At 38.4% G+C, this 12,581-nt stretch overlaps 1 protein-coding gene across 4 annotated transcripts in view; it reads left to right on the top strand.

The window, feature by feature from the left end:
* thrb (thyroid hormone receptor beta) overlaps positions 1-12,581 on the top strand; it is a 68,350-nt gene that overhangs the window by 21,509 nt on the left and 34,260 nt on the right. The window contains exon 2 of one of the 4 annotated variants that reach the window (XM_020706870.2): positions 11,549-11,613. The gene's annotated coding sequence lies outside the window, so the exon portion shown is untranslated. 4 annotated transcript variants of the gene reach the window in all.

Below are 12,581 nucleotides of genomic sequence, written 5' to 3' on the forward strand. Positions count from 1 at the left end.
ACAAATGTGGGCCTTCCTTCTGTGGTTGGGTTACTTTTACCTGCAACGCCTTATTTAGATGGGAAATGGGATGCTCGTACCTGATTTTCACTACAAAAGCTGCAAAAGGCATTTATGCAAAATACTTGCATAAATGCTAAAGTAATTGAATTTCTAAATTAGTTAAAATACTAAAAGTTAAGCTAAAAGGCTAAGAAAATTAGCAACATCTGTAAGAGAAGTTTAAAAATATATATATGCTAAACATATTTAAAGGAAAAGCCATGATGAAGTTGTTAAGAAGACTAATTCATTTAAAATAGTTTTGCTAAATTTGTAAATGAGTTTTTTTTTAAAGGCCCCTTTATGTTTTAAAAGGATAAATTATACTTTGGCTTAGGTTTGCTAAAGTTTTGGAAATTTTCTTTTTGAGTTTTAATGACACTAAAACTTTTACACATTCTTAATAATATAAAAGAGTAAAATACAAGGAGATATCTTGAATGTTTGAACGGGTAGAGGTTAAAAGAAGAAGATTCAAATTTCTGAATGTTTATCAGAATTTAGATGCTAAAAAAACTTGAAAACTGTGAAATCTGTGGCATATCTAAAAAAAAATCACCATGTTGAAGGTTTGCTGATGTGGATGAAGCAGAAATTTGCTCCTTCGTCCTCAGCAACATATTGTAAACAACAATTGGATGGGATAAAGTAAAGTTTGAGTCTCAGTTTTGACCAGTAGCGTACTTGCTAAGCAAGAAGCCCCCCCCCCCCCCCCCCCCCCCAAGAGAGCTTTAATAAAGTTAAAAACGCTGATTAAAAACATCTAATCAAACTTTATTTTCATACTACAGTAATGCAAAGTGCTTTACAGACTTAAAACAATTCAAAATATAAGGAAAAACTCATGCAACCAAGATAATGTCACATGAAATGGCGTTTGTATTAAACTCTACATAGAAACTGAAGTAGAAATCTGTGATGCTGATAATAATAATAGGAAATAGAGCACTACTGTGAACAAATTTCCTTGAAATGAGATGAGACTGTAAATATGTAACAAATATGGAAAACTGACAGAAAATAGCAGGTTCTTGTTTTTCGTTGTCTTCACTTTGAGATCTACAGAAAGCAATGAACGATTGCACAATGTGGTTGAAGGATTTCTCTGCTATTGACAAAGAGCAGTCTATTTGTCTGCAATTTTTTGTTCTTCCTGTTGGCAAATTATTGCCACACAGTTGTGGGCATTGCTGCGGACCTTCACTGGAAGTGTCCCTCGTTCTGAGATCTACAGGGACCAGGGCAGACCTGCAGTGACAGGAAACAATCACTGTGCAGCAGCACATCCATGCCTGCACAGCCATTTTTCTGAGCCGACAAACGGCTAAAGAGATTTACAGACATCTAAGTAATCAAATGATTAAAGCTGATTTAGAGGAAATGGCTGAGAAGCAGAGGCTTTGGTGCTTCTGTCGCTGCTCCTTGTGCAGGATTGAGAGTTAATCTGATCTTATTTTAGTCCTTTAAACTTTGAATTTAGTCATAAGCACCCAGTAGATTTGTGTCATTGGAAATCTGCTTTGTTGCAAAAAAAAACGAAAATTTAGACTAGACAGAAAGCTGACTTTGGGGTGGAAACGCCTGAAACTGGGACATTAATTTGAACAGAAATGGGGGATTTTCTTAAATAAGATTAATCAGACCGTAGACCCTTGAAAACGTATTGTTATTAATTGTAAAGAATTATAAAGAATTTGTGTATCATTAAAACAAACATTTTTATAGCCTTTTCAAAAGTTCTGTTTATTTTGAAAATGTCCTTTGCAATAGTTTTACACTCTGAGCTGATGCTATGGTTTTTCCGTTTGATACAAAAAAACAAGCAGAGACAAAGGAATCAATCATCCAGAGGTCAGAGGTCAGAGACCTTTCTGGAGATATTTGGAGTCTCTGACTTGAAAGTCTCTTAAATATCCCCTTAGAAAGCAGTCATGCTATGTCCTGACTCCCACTTCTCTGTCTTAAAGAGCCTTCAGAGCAAAACGTACAGCTTCCTCCAGCTGCAGTCACAGCAGCAGATGCTCATGTCCAGATGCCTTCAACAGCCTGTGATGCAGACTGAACTGCACAGACACATGCACAAGGATGCTGATTCCAGCAGGATGAAAGTGTGAGGAGCTTCAATTAAAGCCAATTAAAAAATACAGTGGAGAGCTGAAATGATCTGGAACCAGTGGGAAGATCTACATGGATTGGAGATCTAAAATTGAAAAGAAATGTGCTGCATGAAGAGAGGAAAATCCAAATTCCAAATATTAGAGAAAATAAAGAATAAAAAAAGGGAAACAAAAATAGAGCTTGATCTGTAGCTCTTGAATTATCTGTTTCTTCCTTAAAAAGTTTTCAAAACACTCTCAAGAACTTTATTTTAAAAATGATTTCCATCCCAAAATAAGCCCTGCTCTTTTATAGTTTTATTACAAAAATCCAATTTGAGCAGAGAAAATAAAAATAAAAAAGGTGATCTTTGTGTCTTGTGCCGTTAAAAAAAGATGATCTCTCCATGAAGCAGCTCCTGTCATGTCTTCGGGACATGACAGGAGCTGACACACCGCTTTGGTTGGCCCAAAGCTTTTTGAGTTTTAATGAAAATAAAACTGAAGTTTTAGTTTTTGGACCGAATGATTTTAAGGAACTTTCCCAGGTTGATTTGGGTCCCTATACTAACTTTTTAAAAACAAATGTCTCTAATCTAGGTTTTAAACTGAACAGTCATTTTAAACTGGATCAGCAGATAAGCTCAGTGGTGAAGTCGAGCTTTTTTCATCTTCGCCAACTTGCTAAGGTAAAACCTTTTTTAACAGCTGCACATTTTGAAACCGTAATCCACGCGTTTCAAAATGGATTACTGTAATTCTCTGTATATTGGACTCAGCCAGTCGTCTCTCCCACGTCTCCAACGTGTTCAAAATGCAGCTGCCAGTCTTCTGGTTGGAAGTCGTAAGAGAGACCACATCACGCCAATTTTAGCATCGCTCCACTGGCTTCCTGTGCATTTTAGAGTTCACTTTAAGATTCTTTTACTTGTTTTTAAATCTTTACATGACCTTGCCCCGCTGTACCTCTCTGAACTTCTCTCTCCTTACTCGCCAGCCCGGTGCCCCAGATCAGCTGATCAGCTGCTTCTGGAGGTACCGAGGTCCAGACGGAAGCTCGGAGGGGACAGAGCTTTTCCTGTCGCTGCTCCAAAGCTTTGGAAAACTCTGCCACCGTCCATAAGAGAAGCTCCATCACTGCCCATTTTTAAAACCCGCCTGAAAACCCATTTTTATGCTCTGGCTTTTAATACAACATGAGACCTCTGTTATTGCTGGGTTGCTGTAGTGGTTTTATTGTTTTTATCTCTTATATTTAATCTTGTGTTTAGTGTTTGTTCGTGTTCAGCACTTTGTGTCGGCTGCTGTTGATTAAATGTGCTATATAAATAATGTTGAGTTGAGTTGAGTGATCTTTTTGCACGCCTTTTTCATAGTTTTCGCATTAAGAGGAATCATTTTGAACTCTTTTCCCAAGTTATTTATAATGGACAGGAAGTAGTTATTAATTTTAATGTGATGGAATAAACGACAATGCTCTACAACTTTATGACAGAAGTAAAACATACAAACATTGTGCATAAATAAACTGTTGACCAAGCAGTTTTCATGAACACTTCAACTCACTGTATTGTTCTTCCAGATACTTTAGGCTCTTTTTGTCTTTTTGATGCCTGCTGTTCCGCAGCAGCATAATCTTTTCGTTTCAGACCTTTAAGATAACATTTTAGAGGGGGGTCAGAGGAGGAATGGGTGTGGCCTAAAGAGGGCAAATGGAATGACAATGCAGAGACAGAAGATTCTGTTCTAAAATGTTTGAATGTTACTGACAGTTGTTGACTCCATTTTTCTGGTAGATTTTTATTCCTGCTGCGTGCTCAACTGCAGAGCTGATTACAAAAGAATGCACCAATTTACCAGCAACAATGCTTTAGTCAGCCTTGTTATTATTGTCCAAATGCCCGAATTTGAGCTAAACGTCAAAGTATTGAATGTTACAGTTTCTCAAACGACCACAGAGGTGTGATGTCAAAATGTCAAAACATTTTTCGTTCATCGCTTTAGTTCTTATTGATGACCTCCTTTGAGGAATTTTCTTTTTTGGTCTCGACGTTTTTTAATTTGAAATATTTTGTTGGGTATTTTTATATTTGCTGGTGACTGGAGTCATGGGTAGATCTGATTGTCTCTGTGTTTACTTTGTTTTGGCCAACCAGCTGTTATCCACACATTGTTGAGTTGGACGGAGCCAATTCTAGTCAATGTCATCAAAGGTTTCATTTTCTCTGCTCAGTAAGTGACATATTTATGTCTCTGGTTATAAAAAGGAAAGCTTGTCTATTCATGTGATGGCGTGTCTGCTGTGCTGTGAAGTTTTTCTTAAAGTCAAGGTCTCCATGCTCAGGTTTGCTCACCACAAAGCTGGACTGTAAGACAGCCCACAGGAGCAGGCTCTGAGTACATGATCAATAGAGGGCAAACCAGGCAGGACTCCCAGTGGGGCTGTGCAAAGCTACCCCTTAGACAAATCACTTCATTATAGTAGAGTGGAAGATGCTAGCAGGTAGGGCATACTGAGAGCTGGAAAAAATGTGAAGGCAGCAGGGGTCCCTGTGATAATTGTGAACACTCTGGCCCCCAAACTGGACGAATGCCTCCAGCAGAATGCAAGAACAACATCAGAGATCTAGGTACAGCAAAGATACTGTGCTCCCAGGCCTGGTGTGTGTGTGTGTGTGTGTGTGTGACTGTGAAGCGCTGTGAAAGTATACTATTTACCATTAGCCAACTGCCCAAACACATGATAGCACTGAGATGCTAATGCTGCAGCGGCAGGTCAGCTGACCTAAGAGGCAAACACCTTTGTTATCACCAAATGCTGAGCTGAACGTTCAAAGAGAATCACCTTCAATTCATTTTTTGAAAGATATAAACTTCACTCCTACAGTTGAGGACATCAAGCTTATATAATACAATGCAGCAACATAAACATTTTTGATTTATTTCTACAGATTAGTAGAGAAGTTTATCCTTACATTTTTATTTCACTTCTGTAGCAGTTTTATTTGATGTTTTCATTGTATTGTGACTTTCTCTCTGTTTGCATTTAACGTAATATCTTTTTTTTTAAATAACACAGATAGTGATTATTGTGAAATAATGAAATCATTTATTTGGTAGATTTTTGTTTCTACCAACCAACCCACTGTGGTTGTGACTTCAAACTTGGAGCATCAAACCACATGCAGCAAAATCTGTTTCAAGGCTGCTGTTACCAAAAACGCTCTGCTGAGTGCGTTCTAGTGTTTCTCTTTAGGAGATGCTCAAGCTAGCGCTAGCTCCCAAAACATCTGCTGCATTGTTCTGCAAACAGTTTCACAGCTTGTGTTTAGTTTAACTTTGCATTAGTCAATTTCCAAAGCAGATGTTAAAATAAAATAGTTTTTGTCAAACATATTCCATCATTTGTCATTTTTGTTAAAGAAAGTAAAAGCAGGGAGAAAAAAATTGAATTTGAAATAAAAGAATTGGAGATTTTTATGTTTTGGCCATATTGCCCAGCTCTAATAGAAATGTGACATAATTATACTTTGGCTTAGCTGCAACTCATCCTTTCAACTTTTCCATTGTTTCTCTTCGTATCGTCACATAGTCTGAACTGTGTGTCACAAAACAGATTTTATGCAGTGCAGTGTTTCTAGTTTTAAACCTCAAGTGTAACCACTAAGATTTGTTGTCTTAACAAGATAAGATTTGCAAGATTTTTTGTACCAACTTGTGTCTGCGCCTGATCTTTAGTCATGTAAGAATCCCTGGATCACAGGGATTAGGAATCTCTATCAACCTGGGAGGAAGGGATCTTTCTCTGATTATGATGAGCGGATGAAAGGAAAGTGGTTTGGGTTTTAAGGGAACGACTGCTTAGGAAAATTGAGGGATCGTCTCTTTTTAAGTTTTCTGTCGCTCTAGGGTGGGTTTTCTCCAGGGACTCCGGCCTTTTCCCACCGTCCAAAAAAAATGGCTACTCTAAATTGTCCCAAGTGTTGAGAAAATGAATGAATACATGAATGAATGATTGTCGCTCTAGAATTGCGTCCCAAAAAGCTTCAGTCCTCTTAAAATTCATAAATCCTTTTTTAGGTTTCTGTCAGTCTGTGAATTTTAGTGGTTTGAGCGAGTGCATTCACTTGTACTCTATGATGTGTTAGTCTGTGTTTCACCAACAGCAAACTATTCATATACAAGTTTATGAAAATGTTTCAGTATTCAATAACATCTCTTTAATTTCATGTCACCTTTCAGCCTTATCAATAAAGTTATTTGGGATTAACACTGATCCGGTCTGGATGAACACAGCAGAAGTTATTCTGAGATTATTGCGCATCATATTTGTACTCTGGTTTCTTGGTCCCTCTTGCAGCCATGAGCATAATTGTGCTTACCGTACCTTCCAGGAGAGTTTGGATAAAGGCTCAAAAATACAGACTGTAGCACCATAAATTCTGTCAATGGCCGATTATAATGAAGCTGTCAGAGTGTGTTTAGAGAGTTGCGTACTCCTGCCTGTTGTGAAAAACAAAACATCTCATACTCCAGCTTTTCCATCTCATATTTGGAGAGGCTTGTCTGGCCTGTCTGAATCACTTTTCCTGACTTTGCTACTACAGGACAAATGTTTTATCAAGAACTAAGTGTTTTTAGCATTTCCTCTCAAAAAGAACATTTTTTTACCTGTACTGATAGGATTATCCAGTCGTGTTGGAGATACTTTGTCTAGTTTGTCGTAGAAAAAATGATGAAATCATAAGTTTATTTCAATATTGTCATGATTTTTAATTTTCTGATCCATAAACACTTGTAAAAATGTTTATTTTTACACCAGGAAGTTTGAAACTGTGCTGTGAGCGACTGATAGTACAGCTTGCAGCGTCTTTCAGCCGTCATCACATTTGTTGTTTGTGATGGTTGTGGCGCCTACGTCTTCAGACACACCTTTCCTGATAACATCCTGCAGACCACATCTAAGAGTTCTACTCGACTGCCTCCGCTCGTGTTTCCTGCTGAGCGGGCTGGCTGCTTTTTATTGTCAGAGCCCCTGAAACCCTTACAAAACAAAAGAGTAACAGTGGAGTGCAGTTTTTCTGTGACATCAGTTTAATTTAGCGCAGTTTTTGCGTGCATTTAATTGAAAAACACAAAAACTTTGTTCACTGATGAAGCTGCACGGATCAGGACCAGAGTGTTTGGTTTTTTTTAAGCCCATGAAGTCCTTCTCAGTAGGCGGATGATCAAAAATTGCAAACTGTTTATGAAACACTTTACTCAACGTCAGTGTTGGTATGAAGTGAAGCGAATAAAGAATGAGAAAACACATCAATGATTTTTTAAAAATTGAGAGGTTTTTGACTCCAGATTTACAGGCCTTGATTGCATCATTTAAGAGGAAGTACGTTTGCTGTGGTATATTTTTATTTTAGTTTTAAGAGTACCATCTGCAGCAGAAGCTTCAGCGGCACATGCTCTGGCTGTTTGCTCCAAACGATTTGGTAGAATGTCAAGCTGCACACTTATTGGAAAAAATATCATTAATTTTTATAAACACAAGAGATGTTTTTTTCTTGATTGTGTCGTGTTTCTGGAAGGATTCTTTTTAGTAATTTCTTTGTCATGTCAAGGTTTCGTCACCTTTCTGTGGTGTGCATTTTTTTCTGTTGTGTTTATTTGTCTTTTTTCTGTGAAGTTATGGGACAGTTTTGCTGTGCTGCCGTTGTTTTGGGAGTTTTTTTTGGCCATGTGATGGTTTTGTCACCTTTTTAGTGTAATGTTTCAGCCGTGTGCAAATTTTGTTGTGTTTTTTTTTGTCCTTCAAGTGTTTTTCTGTCCTCCATATTTATCCGCTGTGTTTTTGTCCTTTGCCTGTTTGTGTTGTGTTTTTGTTGGCATGCTGTTATCTTTATGGGATGTTTTCAGTATTTTTCTGCTGTTCTTTTTTATATTAAGACTGTTTTTTACAATGATTCTTTTGAGTTTTTTTTTGTCATGTTTCAGTCAATATTTTGTCACATTTTTGTTGTGTTTTAGCTCTGATTCCTTCATAATTTTGGGTTTTTGCCTTTGAACTTTGCAGCTTCGTCAGCCATAATCTCCAAAAACACCTTTAGATTCTCTGCATATTTATTAGGACCTATCATCTAGAGTCACCATCTCTCTCTCCAGCAAACATCTCACAGAAACCACCAATAATAACATCATTACACATTAACATAGCGCCATAACATAACATGAGTTAAAACATCCATCCTTTCATTTTTTAGGGCCCCACAGAAACAGGCAATGACTCCCATTTTTTTAATTGATTTGATTGGATTGATTTGTTCAGAATGTTGCTGCCAAACATCAGAAAACTTAGAGCCTTTGGACCCCCCAAGTCCTTTCCCAAGCCATAATCTTTTGAGGTGGAGAACAGACATACTGGTGGCCTTTGTAAGCTCCAGTGAAGAAAATCCTGGACACAAAACTCAGAAGATTCTGGTGCTCAAAACAACCTGCTCTGTATCTTCTGCTCTTCTGTCCTTAAGTCATTGTGAGTTTAGCTGCCCATCAGAGCGTTAGATATCTGTCATCGCTGACTGGAGCTTCACTGAGTCCAGATGTTACGGTGGCCAACTTCATTCCGTCTTAAAATGCATTCAAGTAAACATGTTTCAAACCTCAAAAAATGCTCCAAGACGGCAAATTACTGCACATAAAATCACATAGACGCTGCACAGTTTTTTGATCTGACATCTGTGTCCTTTAGTGTGTCGTCCAGATACATCAAGAGTTTTTGTTGCAGTCTCAAATTCAGTTAAGAAAAAAAACAAAGAAACAAGAGGGGATGGGTGCAATTTGGTCTTTTGCTCTTTTCCATGTGAGCTTTTGAGGAAAAGCAGCCTGGAGAGCTGTTAAACACATAAAAACTTTTTTTTCTTTTTCTTTTCTTTTGGAGGAACTGAAAGATCTCACTGCCTGCCAAGGTTTTTATGCTCCCTGAAATCTGTCCAATGAGAGAAGGGAAGCAAGTGGATGCCAAAGAAATGACGGAAATACAAAAAACTGGAGCAGTCGTACTAAGAAACTATTTTCCTAAAGCAGAGATCCTAAGAGGCGGTGTCTTAAACCTCATATGTCTTTTTCTATTTCTGTCACCCCTTCCTCCATCTCCTATTGAAAATCAGCTAGTTGAGCCGTTTAACTTCTGGGTTTCTTACACTGAGTCGCTTCAGTTTGTGTCCGTTGATGTTCTGCTATTTTTGGAAGCTCACCTGACCTTTGGTCACCTGGATTTAATGTTTGATTTGAACTCTTAATGGCAAAAAAGAGAGTAACCGAGATAAGAACCACACATTTAGTCCTAAAAACCATCTTTTAGCAGGAATCCAGAATTCATTGGGTAAATGTGCTGCATTGGGGACATGCAGGTGCTGACAGATAATGACGGTCAGGGCGGCTTCCTCTTTAACAACTGCTTATCTAAGTAAATGCAGCTACCACAAAAACAACTTCTCAGTTTGGTCTTTTTCTTTCTTTTAAAAAAAATAAATACATTCCATAATATTTGACATTACGGTAACTACTGATGTAGTGTGGGGAGCTGATGTGTCCATATCTCTTCAGTTTCTGTATCCATCTGTTTTCCAGCCTTGAAAAGGGATCCAGAGATGTGCCATCAGTGCTGAAGACCATAGGGGGGTTTGAAGTCTTTCCTTCTAAACGTGAGAACGACTAGTAGTTTTAACAATGTGAAGGGAAACAAACATATCTGGGCATAGTTGTTTTGTAACAATAAAAAGGATCCAGGGCGACTAAACCTAAAAGATTTGTTAGGTCCAATCTGAACAATCAATCCAAGATCATACATTCTGTAAATAAATGTTGCCACACAAATTCGTTTAGCTTATTTTAAAGGCTTCCTTTTTTTTTGGATTATAAGCACCAAAAAGATTCCAAAGTTCTCTGGGATTTCCAAACAAACCAGGCTGGTGTCGTTTGTAAAAATGTCAAATTGTATAATTAACAGAATGTTTAACTTTACAAATATTGTACATATAAAGATAAAAAAACAAATCAAATTTGAGTGATCAAATTTCACTAATGCCATGTGCACACAAATGAAGTGCACTTGCCATTTAATTTGAATTTGTAGGTGACTTAGTAAGATTGATTGCCAAATAAAGAAAAAACAGAAATGACAAGGCAGAACACAGGACTGGACACAGATGCAGAGCTTAAGGTTTTAATTCTTGGACACAAGAGAAGAGCTAGCTTTGACAGGTGATAGCACATGACAAACAGGCACAGGACAAAGGGAAACACAGGCTATAAATACATGAGGAGAAGCACAGGTGGGAATGATCAGGGATGATGAGGCAGACTCAGGTGTGGGGAACAGACAAGGCAGGAAGGGGAAGGTCTGGAACGAGAGGTAGGTTAGACTTTCAAACTAAAACAGGAAACCCCACACGAGACAACAGGAAGCTTGACGAGACATGACAAGAAATTGTAGCATTTGATTGAGGATTTTAAATCAATAGAGGGGTGAGTAAAGAATGAGTGCAAGAACCAAGGGGCTTCCAAGGCTGGAACCTAATGCAGTCTAAATAAGATAAGATAAAATAGATAAGATAAGATAGGACTTTATTGATCCCCGCGGGGAAATTAGGTTGTCACAGCAGCCAAAAACAAGAAAAATAGCAGTTGGAAGGCTACAAAAAACAAAGTAGTAATGGGTAAGAATAAAAATAATAATAATACAATTTGGAAGTAAAAGATGATGGTCTGACGAATGACGGTCTGACATTGCATGGTGCTGATTCACTGGGATTCTTATAAGGAGCTCAAAATATGCAAATAAATTTCACTGGATGTATCTTCAACTAAAAAGGGTTTCATAAGGATCATTTACATTTAGTTGTGAATAGCCAAAACACTAGCACAAACATTTTTGTCTCAATCCTGCTAAAAGAATGATCTGATCGGTTAATCTTTCAATTGAAATTTCTTTGCTTCTTACTTATCTTGCTCGCATTAAAAAAGGATGAATTGAATAATAACTGAATTGAAATTGAATTGAAAAAAAAATATGGAAAAGAAGAAATGTGTGAAGTTTGTCACTGAAGAAATCTAGAGTGTTTTTTTCTAACAAATCTGCAAAAATGTCTGTCCTTCTGCATCATTATAACATGTGTTGTTGAAAAAAAGGTGTCAATTAAAAGACACACATTTATGCTAGTTTCTTCTGATCATCGCTTTGAGATGAACTGTGTGAATGTAGAAAAAAAACAATAAATGACTCTGAGTTGGGAGGAGCCTAAACTAATATAAAACCAGCTTGGTTAGATTTTATGAACTAAGTTACTGTAACAACAAACTTACACTAGGTGCTTTGCAGTTTTGTGAAACAGTCAATTCTGATTTTTCTGTCATTTCAGCCTGAACATAGTCAGGATTTCCACCTACCCCGCTTCTTGAACCACGTCCCTCATTTCATGTTCAGGTCTGTGGTCTGATCTTTCTTCTCCTTTTGCCATGTTTCAGCATAGATCAGCTGCATCATGTTTGCATTACTAAGCTGGAACAAAGGTCAGCAATCAAACATGCATCAGGTAGAAGCATTAAACCACTGACAGATGATGGAACCTTTGGAATAAGTATTTTGTTTAGGAATGTTTTCAGGAAAAGACAGAAGTTTGGACCTGGTTTCCCTTTGAGGCAGAGTTGGATCATCCTTATGAATTTATGTGGTATTCATGGAATATAATGAGGACAGTGGTTTGGCTGCTTGTGTTTTTCTGCTCTGCTTTGTGTCTCAGACAGTTTTTTTTCCATCTTGAAGAATGAAAACATACTTGTTCAATATTGCAACAATGACATGAAACGCGCTAAGAGCAGAAACCCTGTTTTTTTGTTATACAAACCTTTACATCCATGCAGAGCTGGTCTGCTGCCCATTCAGCTGTCAGGAAACAACAACAGCCCAGCCGTAAAGCTCAGCTGCCGGTGGAAAGAAGCCCAGAAGAGCAACATCCGATCCTTACAGATCCACAGGCCAGGAATCAGTTGCTGCTTCAGAATTTGCATTTGGGATTGCACCCTTGCAATTCGTTGCACCCTTGCTCCCACAGGTGGTGGGCCCATGGGAAAGTGACATTGTTCCCACATTGTTCCTTCAGGCTGGACCCAACTGAGCTTCGGGGGAAGAGCCCCAGCCACCAGGCGCTGGCCTGCGAGGGCTAGGGCAGCGCCCCAGTGATGCCAATCCAGGCCACATAACGAAGTATGGAATTTGGGGCTCATAAAAGGGGTTCTGAACCGCTCTTTGTCCAGCTCGTCACCTAAGACCTGTCTGGCGTGGGACCCCAACAGCTTAGCTCCTCAAGCTCTCATACCCCTTCACCGCGTTATGGTGACGTTCGTGGAGGGGGTGGAGGAAGTTGCCGTGGAGAGGGAAGTTTGGACTTAGAC

Source organism: Oryzias latipes, chromosome 11, assembly GCF_002234675.1.
Source record: "Oryzias latipes chromosome 11, ASM223467v1".
NCBI lineage: Eukaryota > Metazoa > Chordata > Actinopteri > Beloniformes > Adrianichthyidae > Oryzias > Oryzias latipes.